This window comes from Manis javanica, chromosome 11, assembly GCF_040802235.1.
Source record: "Manis javanica isolate MJ-LG chromosome 11, MJ_LKY, whole genome shotgun sequence".
Taxonomy (NCBI): domain Eukaryota; kingdom Metazoa; phylum Chordata; class Mammalia; order Pholidota; family Manidae; genus Manis; species Manis javanica.
The window spans coordinates 63,991,202-64,008,199 of record NC_133166.1 but is presented as its reverse complement, the minus strand read 5'-3'; the positions used below and the strand labels follow the sequence as shown (position 1 = coordinate 64,008,199).

General features: G+C 47.7%; 1 long non-coding RNA gene across 1 annotated transcript in view; it reads left to right on the top strand.

Annotated features, from left to right (window-relative positions):
* Positions 1-14,011: 14,011 nt before the first annotated feature.
* The window catches only part of LOC118968054 (uncharacterized), a 53,810-nt gene continuing 50,823 nt past the window's right edge, over positions 14,012-16,998 (top strand). Inside the window, exon 1 of the long non-coding RNA XR_005055436.2 lies at positions 14,012-14,631. This is a non-coding gene — a long non-coding RNA (uncharacterized lncRNA). The remainder of the gene's footprint in view (positions 14,632-16,998) is intronic.

Here is a 16,998-nt window from a genome sequence, read left to right as displayed (position 1 = left end):
AAAGAGCCCAGGAGGTGGCAGGGATGTCTCTGCACGCTCTGAGCACTCTTCTCCCTTGACGGCCCTTTGGCTATCTCATTTAATCATTCCCCAAGTGTGTTCAAGCACCACTATGTGCCACACAACAGTGCTAGGCCTTGGGGATATAGAAATGACCAGACATAAGGAAGATTCTGGCTCTTTTAGAGGGAACAGAAACCAAGCAGGTCAAGAATCGTAATAATTACCAGTTGGGATGGTGTTATAATGGGAATGCTAGGACAGGAAATAACAGAGTGCATGGCTGCTTGAGGGTGGGTGAGACAGCCTCTCAAGAAGACCTTTACCAGCCTGCCACAGTGAGGAGGGAAGACTATTCTAGGTGGAAGGGGCCACAGCTGGAGAGGCGCTGTGAGGAATTAAAGTCAAATACCCCAATCCAGACTGCAGTTTTGAATTAGCTTCTCCTCCAGCCATTACCTGCTTTCCCAAGTCATTCAAGGATCCTCCTCATCTGACCCCACAGTCCACCTGTCACCAGGCTGAGAATTCTGCCTCTTAAATGGTTCTGCCATGATGCTGTGTGCCCTCTGCAGTGGGAGGGCTGAGACTCGCCCTCCCTGGCCCCATATCTCTTCTCCCCATCCTCCAGTTCATCCTCCTCCCCATTCCCAACAGCTGGTCTAAAACCCACTTCCTCACACAGCTCCTTTGCTCCCAAACCTCCCCCAGCTCCCCATGGCCTACCCAGCCCAATCCATACTGCTTCGCTTGGCCTTTTGGTCACTGCACAATGACATCACAGCCTGCTTGTCTAACCCCATGTCCCTGCTCCCACCCCTTGCCTCTCACAAGGAGCACATCATGCTCGCCACCCTCTCTGTCTTTACTCTTGCAGTTCCCCTGCCTGAATGCCATTCCCCCGTTGCTCACCCACCTTTATCCTTACACAGCTCTGACTCTGTGATCACCCTTCCCCTGCCTGTCCCTTGCTCATCAACATGCCTCTCCACTTCCTCACCATGCTGTACAGGGAGGGGTCTAGATGTCTGTGTCCACCTAGAAGGATGCCTTTCAGATGTTTGGGTTCCCAGTGCCAGCTCAGGCCTGATAGGCAGGAGGGAAGGCAGTGGAGCAGACTGCACAGACTTATGACAGCCTTATGTGAGGGTCCTGGCTCCTCCTCTCCTACCTGGATGCTCTTTGTTTCCTCTTCTGTAAAATGGGGATAATATTAAGTATCTCTTATATCAGCTTGTTGAGATGATAGAACAATGTGTTAAACTGGGTGGCACTGCCCCTAGGGGATATTTTGGAAATGGATGGGAGCATTTGGGATTGTCACAAAGATAGAAGCAGGTGGGACCAGGTGGGAGCTGTGGACTGAACAAGGCAGGTGATGAGCACAGAGCGGGATAGTGTTGCCCAGGGGGGAAATGTCCCATAACCCACATGATTTTCACATGTCCTGCTGGACATTCTTGTGGGGAAGAAAAGGTGTTTATAATTATATGAGTCCAAACATTGACTAATGCCGCTTTACATATAAATATAAACCATTTTTGCACAGCTTGAATATACACTGAATTTTCCAAGGGTGCAACCAAATGAAGACAAAAACAAGAGAAGTCTATATTTAGTTTGATTCAGAGCCTGCCAAGAATTGCTCACAATTTTGGATGGTGACACTGTTAGAGTGTTGGAGTCTCTGCTCTGCACCCCACATTCCTGTACATCTATAACTGTCGCCGTCATGATGGTTCTGCAGGGGCCAGGAGCTCCTGACAACCTCATTCTGTCTTCTGGAGCAGCTGGGCCTGAGTACTAAAGTCTATACAAACAGATTTTTATTTTACACGAGGTTCTTCTATTTCTCCTTTATGTTACAGTTGGGCCATTATATATGGATATTTTTTAAAACTGTGTAGTAGGCAGGTTACAGTTTCCATGGGGGTCATTTCAGAGTGTTAAGAGGATATTACATGTCTTTAACATAAAAAGATGTTGGGAATGGGGATGTTTAGAACCGGTGTTGTGGAATACTTACAAAGTTGTAAGAATTAAGATATTATTGTTAGGGGCTCAATACATCTTTGATGGATGAATGAATGAATGACTGAAGACATGTTGTTGAAGGAGGTTCTCTGGTGCCCCTCATATTATCACCCACAGATGATCTCTTGCTTGGGCCCACCTGCACCTGGCTGCTCTCAGTTCCAGAATCTACCACTGGACAGCTCAGCACAAGGTTTCCTCGGTCTGGGTACCTGGCTCCTCACTGGGTTGGGAAGTTGCTCGAAATAACTTTAAACCTGCATTTGGGGCCCCTGAGCGGAGGCCACCTGGATTTGAAGGCTCAGCCGGAAATGGGTGAGGCCCACTATCCTGTGTTACAGGATCTTTGCAACATTCCACGTGGGACTGGCCTATGTGAGGGGCAGGGCAGGGAGCATGGTTTTCTGAGCATTGTGCTCCTTTATGCTGGAAGAAAAATCATCATATTTGCTTCAAAATTTACTTCTTTTTTTACACATTTTCTCTTTATAGGTAATACACACTTGCTGTCAAAAAACCCCAAACAGTGTAGGAATGTGGAATTCTCTATTCCATCTACTCTTCCTTACTAACCAGAGGCAGGCTGGCATTGCTAACAGTTTAGCACGGGCCCTTCTCCACATTTTTGCAAATAGCCAATTCACTCAGTTTTTTTTCCTTTTCAAGACCCATATCATATTGAATTTATTATCCTGCAATTTGTTTTACACAAAATAATGTGTTGAGGACACCTTTCCAAGGCAGGACATGCAGAGCAACTACTGGGCATTTCATAGATGCACCTTCATTTATTTGGCATTAATTTTTTCTGTTAAACTTTTTTTTCTTCTCATGGGTCGCATACATTGTGTGGTTAGAGAATAATAAAAAGTAAATTTCTTTATAGTGCCTTCCTTGGATAGCAGGAGGCTGATTGTCAGAATAAGAGAGAAGCCTTCAGATAGTGGCAAGTTTTGCTAAATGTTCTGATTCTTGCATTGGATTACAAGGTCCTGAGTGTTTGTTTATATAAATAAACAAAAAAATGGAGAACAATTCTTGAACCTACAACAAGAAGGCATTGAGCAGGAAGAATTATAATTAATCCAATTCTGTGACTCTCGATCCAATACAGTGGGGGAAAACCCTCTGGAAGTTAACTCAGGAAAGAGAAGCCACTCTTCCACTGAGATTGCCAAGAGTATAGGCTGCCAGCCTGGGACTTTCAGGGTACTCTCGGGTCTCTGGGTGAGAATCCCCAACCCAGAGGGAATCAGAACTAAGAGACGACCACCAGAACTGAGAGCAAAGAGCATAATTATGACCCCTGGATCCAACTGTGCCTGAGCCCTACATGTTGACATTTCTATTACATGAGAAAAGGTCTTCCTTTTATTGCTTCTTCCAGTTTGATATATGCATTTTCTGTCACTTAACAACCAACAGAGCCCTGAGCATAGCTTTAGCCTATCACTTCTCAGTGCAGCTGAGGTAAGGTTTGGAGGAGGAGGTGAAGCCTGAGCTGAGCGAGTCTGGAAGAGTTGACTGGCACTGGTCAAATGTGCAAAAACAGAAAGGGAGTGCCAAGAATGAAAGAAATACAGAGGCAAGAAACAGTAATATGCAAACATTTGATTCTAGAGTGTGCAGTGGGAGGAGAGCTGCAAGTGGGAATGAAAGCCAAGAAGCCCACAGGGTAAGAAGTGGGAGGGGTTTTCTGCCATGGACAGTTAGACTCAGCACCGTGGAGAGGAAAAGGAACCAATCTGGGTGTTGGGAAGTCAGCTTTGAGGCCACAGCTTGAGTCCAAGTGCAGAACTCGTTTTACCACCATGATGGTGATGACAGGAAGAAAGGAACAAAATCTGAGCCCTGCGGAAGAAAAGTAGGCAGGCAACACACCTCCATGGCCTTTGGTCAAGGTCTGATTCAGAATAAGAAACAGTGTTCGCTGTTGAAATGTCACTGAAGCCAGAGCAGCCCCCAGAAGGCTTGGGGACTTCTGCAAAGCACGTGGCCATACACCAGCTTTTCTCAGTTGGATGTGCAGAGCCTCTGTTCAGTACAGAGGCAGAGAGATGGCCAGAGGGCTGTTCAGCATTGACTGGCCATAGTGTCCCTGCCCCAGGTAGTGGATCCTGACTAACAGTTATAAAGCACTTACTTCCTGCTGGACATTTACTCAGTTAACCCTCACAACAATTTTATGAAGGAAATACTGCCGTTATTTCCATTTTTGCTGATGAGGAGACAAAGGCACAACAAGGCTAAGTGACTTGCCTAAGGTCACACAGCTAGTAAGGGGAAAGCTGGGAGTGGAGCCTGGGCAGTCTGGCTCTGCCCATGCTGTTAGTTCCTGCCCTATAGGAGGCTTGGAAGTCTGAGGGCTCAGATGGGCAAGCATCCCTCCCCTCTGCCTGTCTTCATCCTAAACACATGGCAGGAACAGTGGTTCATGGAATCAGGAGAGCTCTGGCTCCCCTGCTCTCTTATGTCCCAGAGGAGGGCTTGTAACTTCTATAGGGCTGGAGCCGGGGTGAGAGCAAAGAGGACATCTCACTCTGATCTTTCACCTGCCCATGGAAGTTCTGAACCCAAGGACCTGTCCCCACCAACATATGGAAAATATCCAGACCATGGGAGCTGTTCAGAATTGTTAAAATCATAATGGTAGCGTTAAAAAAAATCAACTGACTATGACCCAAAGACCCTATCTTAACAGCAATGGTGAGGTCAAATATCATCTCAGAGGCACTGCATGTAGCTTTTATAAATCCAGGTCTTGCAGTTCTTTACAGGACTCAGAGCTTCTGGGGTGGGGTGAAGGCGGGAACCACATCAAATCTTATGTAGGTAGAATGGGGGACTGAGAGCAAGCCTTTGGCATCAGCCAGTCCTGGGCTCTGGGTTTGAGTTCCACTGTTCACTATGGGAGCCTTGGACAAGCTCTTTCACATCGTATTTTCCAATGGAAATAATAAAGATATTCACCCCCTAGAAAGGTGTCGAGCTTAATGTATGAAGATTCTTAAAGATCATAGCCCAGGGCCTCATTCCAGGGGCATTCAGTAGGTTTTTATTGAATTGAATGAAATGGATGGAAGACTGTGGTGAATAGAAAACATTTCACGATACGAGGTTAAATAGGAAAAAAAAAATCCAGACTACATCACTGGCTAGAGATCAAATGGCAACTCTGTAAGCATTGTATCTGAGTGGGGACAAGGACTGAAGGGTCTGGGAAAAGGAGGACATTAGCGGGGAGTGGTGACTCCATTTGACTTCATTACTGGTTTGTGCAGTGCAGATACGAAAAGGAGGCACCCACACAGGAGAGCACCTACTGTGTGCCACCGTCCAGTGTCCTAATATGCCCAGCAGCAGGACCAGGACTAACTCAGACCTGGTGTCTTTCAACCATCCTTTCTCCATAGAAATCCTAGCAGACATGAGACACAGCGGGATGACTCTTTGCAGACCCAGCATGTGATGTGGAGCCAGGGAAGACATCTGGTTTTTGGATCTTTGGACCCCACACCTTTAGGTGGAGGGAAGGCAGGAAGAGGCTTGTGGGGGACTCTATATTCCCATACCTTCTTTCCCAACCTCCACACAGCCCCAGTGAGAGTTTGGGACTCAGCAGCTGGCCCAGCACCAAAGGCAAACCCTGAACCAGTGACCCCCAGGCAGAGCCCCCACCCACCCACCTACTCCCTGCCCAGTGTGCAGCCCTTGCCAGCCCCCAGCCCAGGGCCTGTAGGAGCTCTCCCCTCATCATGTTAAGTGGGACTGACTACCCACCCTAAAGGGGGCAGCCCTGATGGTAGAAGCAGATGACTGCCTAATGGGCCTCTGGGGAGTTAGGTGTTGAGTGCCACGGGAGGGGGTGTGGCTGGAGAGCTAATGGCATTAACAGACCCTAAGGGCAACAGAGCTGAACTCTCAGCCTGGGGTCCTGGGAGGGAACAAAATGCAGGACTAGGTGTTCATACAGGTGCCTTGTAGGCACCATTCCCTTACTTAAGTGACACAATGTCTGGTGAAGACAGGGGTTAGCTATGATATTAATAATAATAACAAAACGCAAAATGGTCACTACCATCCGCCAGTGAGTAGCAAGCATGTTTTGAGAGCTTCTCTGCTTGGTCTTGGGCTTTCACAATGGCCCTCTGAGGTAGGTACTCTCTTATCCCCATTTTGTCTTGGGTTGAACCAAAGAGGTTAAGTCATTTGCCCAAGGTCACACAGCATCTAACCCAGATCAGAAGGGAATGATGGCCCATTTCCTAGCTTGCAATGGCTATGTGACTCTCCAACTTCGGTGGCTATCAAATCATTTGAGATGCTGACAAAATGCAGATTCCTGCCCCTACCCCTTGACTCATTAAATCAAAAAGGGGAGTGAGGCCCTGGAAGCTGTATTTTTGGCCAGTGCCCCCAGTGACTCTTATAATCAGGCATGTTTGGAAATTCCCTCACTAAGCTATTGAAGGAACCCACCCAGAAAGAGCAGGAAAGGACCTGGATGGCAATGTCAGGCCCCCAAAAACGTGGCCCAGGGAAGAAGGGAGGAAAGAGGAGGGTTGTCATCTCAGAGGGGATAGACAGGAGGCCATTACATCCCTCCTTCCTTCCCCATGCCCCTGTCTGGCAGCCTGGGCAGCCTCATCTTAAGAGGCCCTAGTAGGTGGGGCTCTTGGGACCCAGTTGATCAGTGGGGGTCTGTCAGTCCTGGGGTGAGACTGGGTGGAGAAAGGCAGATGAACCGTCCATGACTTTCCTTAGGGTCAGACAAGAGCTCTTCCCAGCCATTCTTCCTGGGGGTTCTGCTTGCTCCCTCCCCTGCCATGACTCCTATCTCCCGTGACTCCCAGCTGGTCCCCTCTCTGAAGCTGTAATTCCACCACCTCACAAGAACATAGCAGGTTCAAAACCCTGGCTCCATCATCAGCTCCACTGATAGACAAGAGGAGTGCTTCCTGATCCCCACCTAACTAGACAGGAGACTGAGGCCTTGAAAGATGGGAGGAGTGTGCACTGCCTAAGGGCACTCAATTCAAGGGGCAGTTGGGGTTGAAATCCAGCCTACCGACTGCCCAGTCACATGCCCTGGCATGGGGTTGTGTCTCCAGGGTTGGGGGTGGGAGGTGCCTGGTTTCCAGTTGGCACAAGGGCACTGGATGGGCAGATTCAGTCTTTGGTAGGAGGCTGAGATGTGCCCTGGCTCACATGGTTGCCAGGTCACAGGTCTTCAGACCTCTGGATGCTCTCTGATCTAATAGACTAGTGTAACTCCGGGGGAAAATATGTTCCCAGCCTGGGGCAAATAACTTTTGAAGCCAAAATCAATCAAAGGGAGAAATAAAATGGGAGAAACCCATTTATTGCTTATAAACAGGTCTACTTCTGCTTGCCATGTCTCTCGCAACCTGGCTGCAAAAGGACCCCACGTACCTCTCTGGTCCCAGTGTGTGCTTGCTCCCCACCCACCCTGTAATCACCTATTGATATGATATGGAGATGCACTACTTCTCTCCACCCCTTGGAAACACCTACTGATATGGAGATGCAGTAAAGCCAGGCAAGAGATTCTGGAAATATTGCAATTTTACTCACAGCCAATCTCTCCAGAAATCTCACCTCACAATCTATTTGCTCCCCATCTTCCACAATGACCTCTGTGAGAGAAAACTGGAGCACTGTAACCAGACTAATAACATACCATAACAACAGTAATAAAATCATGATAATCCTCAAGCCAGATGGTTCAGCTAGGTTCAAAGTCCTACACAGATTAAGTCCATAGCGCTCCCATTCCACAGACGCCAGTAGCTGAACAGGTAGGGAGTTCAAAGCAATCATCATAGGGCAGCTGCAGCCAGGGCAGAGCCCTGGGCCTGGCCACAGGGACTATAGAAGAAAATAACCTTAAGAGTGATAAGACACATTTTAATGACACCAGAATACGCAAATCTTGTCCATCAGATAGGATGCATGTAAGAGAGAGTCCTGTGATAGGACAGTGGCAGGAATGGGATCTCATCCTGGTCTAGCAAACCAGACCTTCACTCCCCTCCCTGTGGGAGTAACAAATGGGTCAATATATAGGGCTATGGGAGGTACATGCACTGGCCATAAAGATAAAACAAAACTTAGATGCTCTTACCTCCTGGCCATTTTGGGTACACTACTGTGATCTTCAGGGGCCACTCTGCTGTTACTCCAGTAAAACACAGGAAGCCAGCTTCCAGGCCTTTTCTCCAAGGTGCCAGAGGGCCAGCCATCACTGGTCCATGTGTTGTAATGTCCAGGGCCAGGTCCACACAAATCATGGCATACCGATATCCTTCTGATATGGACAGAGGCCCAATATGGTCTATCTGCCACCTGACAAGGGGTATCGGCCCCTTTACTATCGTCCCACACTGCTGTGGACACAGTGTAAGTCCCTCTTAGTGCACACAAGGCACTCCTTCTGGGCTCTGCCAACTTCTTCAGAGGTCAACAGCAAGCCCCACTGATGGGTTACAGCCCACATTGTCTTTTGCCCATGTGCAACAAACACTGATATAACCATTGGACTACATAAGAGGCAGGCTTTCCTTCTAGTCAATGCACCTGGGGCCATGTGTCTGCTTCATCATTCCGTGGGGTTGCCAAAGGAAAGTGACCAGTCACATGATATACAGTAACTGTTTTAGTCTGACCAGAGACCCATAGGTCATGCCACAGGTCTTGCCCCAAAGGGGCCAGTGACCAAGCATCTAGTTGGCATGGTACTATGTTGGTAGCCACAGGGTCAGGCCCTGATAGAGGGCCCAGCTGTCAGTGCAGACAACTACAGGGGTGAGCTCCTGGGTGATCACGAGCCATATTGCCCGCAACTCAGTCCACTGACTGCTCTTCCTCTCTCTGTCCCCCATCCATATTGTCTCAGTCTTAGGATGGAAAGACACAGCCCTCCACTTCGGGGCCTGCCCCTGACTGGGGCTGTCTGTATACCAAGTATCTTCAGGTATAGGGGCTTTTCCCTTCTGATAAGGACTCTCAGCTACCAATGGCCCAAAAGAAAGTTCTTCCTGCTTTCCACTGGTATACATACACATGGCCCCAGTAAGCATTAGAGTTCTCCACTTAAGGGGCTAGTGGAAAAGGGCACTATGCTGCTGTAAATATGCGCCCCATTTGGCCAGTGTAGGCGTCTGTGCCATGCTACTCCATGGCCTTTGGGTCCAGGCTTGCACCCATCCTGTGATGGGATAGGTGGTTATTACCTTGATTGGAGCTGTTCCTGTAATGAGCTCTGTAGCCAGCAAGGCATGGTACACAGCAGTTAGTTGCTTCTCTATCAAGGTGTACTGGACCTCTGCCTTTCCATAGTTGTGAGCAGAATCCAATAGGTTGGTGGGTCTATTCAAGCTGCTGCCAAAGGCCACATCTTTGGTTACATGAACATCTAGCTCACCGGGCTTTGATGAGTCCATTACACTCAAAGTCTACACAGCCTTGACTGCTTGCTTAGCAGCAGTAAAAGCAGCTGCACATGTCTCATCCCAGTCCTACCTGATGCCCTTTCATACCAACCAGTATAAGGGCTTCAGAATTTGTGCCAAGTGTGGGATAAACACTCTCCAGTAGCCCAAGAGAGCCAAAAATTCTTGTAATACTGTCACAGTGGTAGGAGTAGGGAAAGCCTAGACCATGTCTGTGACTGCTTCTGGAATAACTTTAGTTCTACCTGACCAGAGAACCCCCAAGAACTTTACAGACAAACCAGTTCCCTGAACCTGGGTGCTGTTCACAGCCTATCCTTTCCCCTATAGATGTTGCAGCAGTCTAGGAACTGCCCCTTCTAAATCTGCAAGAGAATCAAGCGTGAGCATAATACCATCAATGTAGCAATACAGCCACACCATTTGCAGTTTCTTCCATGTGGCCAAGTCCTGGGCTACAAGTCTGACAGATGGTGGGACTGTGGAGGTATCCCTGTGGAAAGACAGTGAATGTCCACTGCTGGCCTTCCCACGTGAAGGCAAACTGTTCCTGACTTACCTGTGCTATGTCAATAGAGAAGAAAACATTAGGAAGGTCTACTACATAATGCTATGTCCCTAGTTCATGACTGAGGGTGTCCATAAGGGCTGCTTATAGAGGGGACAGAAACATGCAAAGGGGGTGTGACTATATTCAATTCACTGTAATCCATGGTCATATGTCGGGAGCCATTCTACTTTTTCCACTGGCCATACCAGGGAATAAGAGGATTATGAGTGGGCTTTATGATGCCCACTTTCACCAACTCTTGTAGAGTTTCTCCAATTTCCTTGTGTCCCCTAGACAAGTTATATTGCTTAGTATTTGTCACCCACTGTAGTACAAGCAGAGCTGCAGGCAGGTGCTTAGCATGTCCCCTCAGAACTATCTTTACCGCATGTGCCTACAATCTGAACTCATCTGCAGGGCGTGTAACCACAGGCCCTGAAGGATATTCACCCCCAAAATACATTCAGGGATGGAAGAAATGTACACAGTATACTCCTCTGGGGATAAACACCTATCCACAATGGGATTTAGGCTTTCTTCACTTTAATTGCCCTACTCCCATAGCCATCTATCACAGCAGGAGTCCCAGGAAAACACTCAGGGTTGCCAGAAATCAGAGAACATTAAGCTCCTGTGTCCACCAGTGCCAGGACATGTTGTACATTCATGGGGGACCAATCAGTTGCTAATTCTACATGCAGCCTCCAGTTCCCATCATGTCCCCCAAGGTGGGGGCCTTGACCCCCTCCTAAGTCAAACTGCAATGCCCAATTGTCCTCCTGTAGGGGTGAGGGCTCAGGTGAGCCTGAGAGCCTGAGTACTGTCCCCCAGGAAGTCTTGCAAGGACACAGGCTTGCCTCCTAATTCTATTTCCTGGACCTCAGTGGCTGGAACTACTGCAATGTCTATAATTGGTGCCACAGTTCTAACAAGATCCGATTGGGCTGCCCATCAAGTTTTTCTTTTACTACCTCTGCCTTTATCAGATCAACCCACATCCGGGTCCTTGAGACCTTCATGGGACCCTTTGCACCTCTCCTTTCAGTACTAACCCTAACTTCCTTCCTTGCTCTTATTGTTTCAACCTACCCCAGATCTCCTAAAGTACAAGTAGCCTCACTTATGCCTTGCCTTCTGTAGGGGGCAAGAATAGTCACTAGGTACCCAAAGAGATGGAGGAGCTGTATGGAGCACTAGATTTCTCATTCTTACAGTGAACAACTCCTCCTCAGGACCATGGGGATCCATATTATAGATAATATTTTTCATGCCCAACTCCAGTAACACCTGCTAGAGCTCTACATATGTTTTCCAGTAGTGGATAAGTAGGGTAAATCAGCCTGATTAGGCCAAACTTTCCTGATGCCTGCTGTCAGCCAATCCAGAAGTGCCAGATTCCTTGAGGTGTGATGGGCATTTTGCAACCACTGCTGGAGGGAAGGGTGAGTCATCAGTTAAGCTAGTCTACCCATTTCAGAACCCAATGCAACAATGTTTTCCACCCCCATATCCCAAAGACACAAAAGCCTTGTAAGCAGAGAGGTTCTGATGACTTCTGCTGAAATTGGATGCTCAGTACACCAGCTCATCCAGGGTACAGTGGCAGCATGGAGTATTCCACAACCTGGGGAGGAAGTGGCTCCTCCCCCTCAGGAGCTCACGATTGTTGCATTTTTATTTTCTTAATTACAACCAGGAGGGCCTTTAATATGGGAGAGGCTGATGCCTCAAATGGTGGCCTTGGCAACAGCTTGGTCCTTGAACCTACCCCCTCGTCCTCCCCTGATATCTCCTCTACCATCTCCACACTGAATGCACTACTCCTTCCTCCCCCTCCCTCACACACTCCTGCAGTGTGGATTTTCCTGCTGCCTCCCCCCTCACTGCTAACATATCTTCCAGAGGCAATGACCCATCTTCTCAATAACTGTCTCTCTTTCTTAAGGGCATCCCATAGGTCATCCCATAGGCCCAGCTCCTCCAAACAATACTGAAGTGTGTCTCTCTCCTTGATAATTCTTTCTACTCTCTCAAAAAACAAACATGCCACAATCCTGGCTGCCACATGGCCATTCAGGGCCTCTAAGCAGTCTTCTATCTCATGGAGGGATAATTTCATAGCTTCTGGTGTCTCCACACTTCCCCAATTCTGGGGAAAGGCACACCCATCTAGGATGTACTTTATCTTAGACCAATTCCCCACTAGGGACTCCCCAAATGGAAGTGCCATGGATGGGGGGGCTCCCATGTGATGGTGCACCATCCACTGCTGCTGGAGGTAAAAGTGAGTTATTACCCTCCACTGCAGCAGCCACTGGGGCCTCCCCACCATCCACACAGGGTGTTCTGGGTATCTCCCCACCATCTCTAGGGGCAGCCTAGGTTCAGAGGTCCTGTTAACTACCACCAGGTATAACTCTGGGGGAAAAATATGATCCCAGCCTGGGGCAAATAACCTTTGAAGCCAAAATCAGTCAAAGGGAGAAATAAAGTGGGAGAAATGCATTTATTGCTTACAAGCAGTTGTCTACTTCTGCTCACCCGTGTCTCTAGTGACCTGTCTGCAAAAGGACCCACAGCATCTCTCCAGTCCTAGTGCATCCTCACTCCTCACCCACCTTGTAATCACCTATTGATATGGAGATTGTCTACTTCTCTCCACCTCTTGGAAACACCTATTGATATGGAGATGCACTAAGGCCAGCAAGAGATTCTGGACATATTGCAATTTCACCTACAACTAGTCATGTCAAATTCCTTTAGACACAGAATTCTTATTTCAAATGATATCCTATATAAAATAATAAATAATAACAACAAGGTTTGAGCAGTTCCTATGAGCTGAGACCTGTGTTAAGCACTTCACATAGATTGTCTAATCTAATCCTAAAAATAGCCATATACATTATTATTGCCAATTTTTAGATGCACAAACCAAAGTGTAGATAAATCAGGTAAAAATGGAATTGGTATTCTAGCTCTAGTGGGACCACTCCCACACTTTTGGCCTCTAGGGTCTCCCCAGAGTACATTTTGAAAACCAGTGCACAGATAAGCCTAAACATATTTGTACCTGAACCAGAAAACATACCAAAACCATGACTCACATAAAGTTTAATCAGGGACAGTTCTTCCTGGGACCTCAGCAGTTTTCTAGAATCCTGATATCCCACCTCACTATCCTCACTCCCAAAAGCCATTTCACCATGCTCACTGTCCAGTCTTAGTAAAGAAAGGAAGTGCTCACTTATCATTTTATCTGCCCAGGCTCTTCTTTCTGGGAGTTCTATGCTCTCCCAATTCCCATGTCCTGCTTTGAGGAAGGGTTGCCCTGTTCTCACATCACTCCACCCTTAAATCACAGCTAACTGGCCAGAGGATGGATATTAGATCCCAGTTTGGCCAATCAGGGTGCTTCCACAGGTTTTCAAATTGGAATAGAAGTATTCCTGCCTGATAATGGAACTCTGAGATGTGGATCTTGTTGGATGTGTTCCTGACTGTGGAGAACTCAGTCTGTAAGGAAAGGGACTGAGTACAGCCTGCAGAGAGCAAATACAGTCTTGGGACATTTGATTTTCTGCTTTCAGTCCCTGAGATTGAACAACATTGCAGCCCTTCTCACTGTGTGCTTGTTCATTCCTTCTTTATGTTGGCCTAGCTAAGCAGAGCCAGTTTCTGTTGGTGCCACAGAAAAAAAAGAAAGGAGGAAAGGAAGAAAAGAAAAGAAAAAAGACAGAAAAAAAAGAGGAAAAAGAAAAAGAAGGGCATAGATTGTACGAGTTGAGTTGACCACTCAACAGCCATTCTTGCTCTTTTTTTTCCCTGGGAGAACCTGAATCCCAGCCAGCCATCCTTGCAGATAGGGAACTGGCCCAGCATTAACCTTGGTGAATAAAATGTAAGGGACAATCTAACAGGAGGTAGAAGAGTTGTCTGGAAGAGTTTTCTTGGTTATTCAAAGGCGGAATGAGATAGGGCATGTGAAGAGATAGCTTTTTGTCCCCAGATATCTGTTTTGCCCTTTCTCTGTCTAGGAGGAATTTTTAGCTAGGCACATATCCAGCCAACTATTGCATTTCCCAGCATCCCTTGCAGCTGGGTGTGGCCACATGATCAAGTTCTAACCAACCATATAAGTGATGTACAGTTTCTGTGCCTGTGCCTGTAAGAGGAGAGGCATGTTCTCTTTCCCCTCTCTTCCTCCTTCTTGATGACTAAAATGCTTACATAATAAAGAGCCATCCCCATCCTTGAAGATAAAGGCAACAAGATAGAGAAGTCTAGCCCTCAATATCACTTCTGTCATGTTAACCCTGAACTGGTTTGGGGCTGGAATGGGATAGGAAAATAGACTTCTATTTTATTAAATCTACTGCTATTTGGGGTCTTGTTACAGTAGCTGTCTTGTCTACTACAGGATCTTCCTACTTTAGATCTTGGTGTTCTGTGTGGAGCTGTGGCAGCCATCTTATCACCATGAGGGGAAAGTGAAGAGGATAATTGAGAATCCAACTGAGGGCCCTACCTCCACTGAGCTGCTGAATTTGCCAACTCTACAACCTCTAATTCCAGGTATCTTGTTAAGTGAGGTAATGAATTTCCTATTATTCAAGCTGCTTTCATTGGTCTTTGTGTCACTTGCAGGTGAAGCATGCCAATGAGACCTCTATGAGGCCTGTGGTGGAGTTGCCTGAAGTCATACCTTGGGCAGGGACAGTGAATGGCTATAGCCCCAGTGGGGAGCTTTGTGACCCAAGCGCATTCTCCCATCAGGAGATTCTGCCACTTCCATCCAGGAGTACCAATTTAGACTCAGACCTTTCCATACAAAGCAGCTATCAAAAGTGTTACTAAAACAGAGACTCTGTTTATCTGAAAAGAGATAGAAAAAGAGAGAGGGAGATTGAAGACATTCCACCTAAGGTGTGTGGTAGGAGGAACATGGCTTGTGTCCCCTGACCAGGAGTAACAGTGAGTCTCTCCTGGGTCCCTGGCAGCTTTACCATGAAAAGCTTTATTTCTGTCTGTGATTTACACTTCATGAAGGCAGGAGTTCCTGTGGATCACTTGGGGTCTTCGAAAGGAAATAGAAATCATATCAGCTAGGATTTGGATGAAGACTTAATGAAGGGGCTTTACAGAGGTGTGGACCAGGGCTAAGGGATTGCTGAGGTGACCACAAACCAGTAACAGAAGGACGCATTGCTCCCAGCCTGAAGGTGCCAGTGCAGAGAGCCTGGCAAGGCCTGGAGCATGGGAGGGGCTGCCCACAGGAGCTGCCACTGTAGAGGGACACAGCCAAGACCTCGGAGGAAATACCCCAAACTCCTCTCCTCCTACTCTCTCATTTCCTGCCAGTACCTTCCATTCCACAATCAAGAGAGTAACGGAGCTTGGAGGATGCAATCCTTAGAGGTTAACACCCTGGGGCAGGGAGGCTCAGGGTATGGATTGGGGATGGAGGTGCAAGGGAGCCAGGCAGGAGTCACGTTTGTGTTGAGGCCCTCTTGCTCCAGAACTTTCCACAGCTGTCATGTCTTGCGATGTGAGTGGGGAGCAGAGGGTCACAACGGCCCCTCAGCCCAGGCACTTACGATAATGGAGGATCCAGGTTTAGAGGCCACTGAGAGGGCAGCTGGTGCCAGGATGCCTTACAGGAAAGGAAGAGAACCCTAGGGATGAGGGAGGCAAAGAGCCAGCTACCCTGCCAGGTGGGCACCAGAGGGGCTCTTGGGAAGCACCCTTACAATCAATGGCAAATGATGAAAAATGCAGACAGATAAATGACCTAAAAGACCCAAGCTTGCTGGAAGTGGTTTCTGATCTTGGCTCCGCTGCTGGGCAGCCAGGCTTGCAGGCTCTATTTTTAATCAGGGGCAGTTTGGTGGAAATAACTGGTTCCTTTGGGTTGCTTTGAAAGGAGGCTCTCCCTCTGTCTTCTCTACGTAGCTGCCTTCCCTGTCCCTAGAGCCCCTCCTCTTTAGTCCCAGCATGAGGAAGGTCACTGGGAGCTCCTCCTATGTAGACAGAAGAGGTGGAGGCCAGGGGTTTAGACCTCAGACAGAGCTATGTTCAAGCTCCAGCTCTGCCACATCAATTACACATTTGGGGGTAAGCCATTTAATCTTGGGGAACTTCAATGGCCTCATCCATGAAATGGGATAACAATAAACTTGCCTCTCAGGGACATTGTGAGGATTCAGTGAAACCGTGTATTGAATACAGCACACATAGTAACTGCAGAGGAAGTGTTTGATGAAGGTTAAATGAAGCTGAGCTGAAATTCTGAGCGAAGGCTGCCTGTATTCACTACCTAGCTCTGCTTAGCCTCTCTAAGCTTTGGTTTCCTCCTCTGTAAAATGTGCCGATTGACTGTGTCCACTGCCTATCATTACCATGAGGGTTAGGAGAAATGACACATGTAAGGCACCAGGCCTCTCTGGTAAGCACTAAACAGGTGGCACCTGTTGGAATTATTACTGGTATTATTTGAAAAGATTGGGGTAAAAGAACAAAGTCACTACCTAGGGTGGGGGCTGGGCTGGGGAAGAGGCTTTTACGAGCTGAACCCCTACCTATCCCACTCTTCATCACTCATTATTGGTATAGGAAATGACATGGGAAGCTGCCTTTCCTGGTCACAAAATGCACCCTTGGGTCGAGAGTGGTGCTGGTCAGTTTGGTGCCATGAATAAGAGCTGGAGCCTCACCATCAGACAGGATACACCTATGGGCCGTGGAACCTGGAACTAATCATTTCATTTCTCTGAGCCTCAGTTTCTTCCTCTGTAGAACATCTCCTAGCATAGCTGTTACAGTTGAAGGTAAAGGACTTAGGGCCTGGTTTATAATAAAGGGTGATAGTTTTTGTAATTATTCCTTGGATAGAATCAGGGTCCTCAGCACCCTGGAGGGAAGGAAACCTAACTGTCCCACTTG